Source organism: Eleutherodactylus coqui, chromosome 13 (assembly GCF_035609145.1).
Source record: "Eleutherodactylus coqui strain aEleCoq1 chromosome 13, aEleCoq1.hap1, whole genome shotgun sequence".
Classification (NCBI taxonomy): Eukaryota; Metazoa; Chordata; class Amphibia; order Anura; family Eleutherodactylidae; genus Eleutherodactylus; species Eleutherodactylus coqui.
In genome coordinates, this window is record NC_089849.1 from 9,267,921 (window position 1) to 9,269,579 (window position 1,659).

Consider the following 1,659-nt stretch of genomic DNA (forward strand, 5'->3'; position numbering starts at 1 on the left):
CAATTTTGTAGCCCGTGTGAAACAGGCCTTACTGTTTCATTTAAGGAGGGGGTAATCACAGCTGGGGGCCACCCTCCATATATGATGCCTCCATCTATACATGACTCATTCTGTAAGGGAAGATTAATTAGCAAATAGATCAGCCAGAGATATTAGGATTCGTCAGTAGGATGAGCATGATTGTAGTGTGAGGTTATGGAGGAGAGAGAGGGAATGCCATGTTATACATTGCGGGGAAACATGCTGTCCAGAAGCCCCATCAGTCACCACAACCTGCAAATATTAGTGAGAACTTCTTAATTCTGGAAATCCCTTTGGCATTTATGGAACAGGAAACAGTTTTAGAAAACGATCTTTTCAATCTGCTCCTTCCTTCTCTTCTTCCTTCATTCATTATTTCCTTCCTTATTCCCTTATCTCTTGTTCTTTATTTTCCCTTCCTTGCTCTTTCTATTTCTACCCTCTTTCTTTTTCTTGCTTTCCTCTTTTAGTTTTTTCCTCTTCATTTCTAGTTACATTTTTTTTCTCCTACTCCTTTTTTTCCTCCTCCTCCTCCACATCTTACTTTTTTCCATTCTACATGTATTATTTCCTTCCTTCTTTACTCCTTCTATTCCTTCCTCCTTTTCCCTCCATTCCCGCTTTATTCAATATTTCCTTATTAATCCCCTTCTCTCTTCCTTCCTTGTTTCTCACTTTCCTTCCCTTCCCTTCTTTACTTCTTCCTTCTTTCCTATTCTTGCTTTTATCTTTTGGTCCTTTTTTTCTTCTGATCCCTCTTTTTTGCTTCCATTCCATTTCCTTCCTCCTCCATATCCTACTTTTTTCTTCCATTCTTCAATCATTATTTCTTTCCTTCCTCCTTCTAGTCCTTCTTTCCTTCATCTCCTTCTCTCTTCCTTCTTCCTTTTTTCCTTCCCTTCTTCACTCTTTTTATTCCTGCCTTCTTTTCTCCTCTCTTCCTTTCTTATTTCTCTTACTTCTTTTTTTCTCCTTTCTTTCCCTCCTTCCTTCCTATCCTTTTTCCTTCCATTCTTCATTCACTCAACATTTCCTGCCTTCCTTAATCCCTTTCTCTCTTTCCTTCCTTACCTCTTCTATTTCTACACTCTTTCCTTGTTTTCCTCTCTTGGTCCTTCCTTCTTTCCTTCCCAAATTTCTTTCTTCCTGCTCCTTTTTTTCCCTTCCTCTTCCTTGATTTTTCTTCCATTCTTCCTTCCTTAATGATTTCCTTCTTTTATCCCCTTCTCTTCTCTCTCTTTCTTTCCCGATCCTTACTCCTTCTATTTTTTCCTTCTTTTAATATTCTTACTTTCCTCACTTGTTTCTTCTACCTTTTGTGTCCCTTCTTCCCCTTTCCTTCCTCCTCCATATTGTTCCTATATTATTTCCTTCTTTTATCCCTTTCTCTTCTCTCTTTTTTTTCTCTTCTCCATGTCTTCTATTCTAAAGACAGGTCAGCAATATTAGAATATCAGAAAACCCCTTTAAGGTAAAAGCAAGCAGGACAACAATATTGGTCCCTTGAATCAGTAAAACCTTCCAGTCTAACAGAATCTACTTGTTTAAAGTGAACTTCCCCTTTTAAAATGTTTTTTGGAAGATGTTTCAACATTTTTATTACTATCAGAATATTGTCCATGGAAAATCATTGAAATC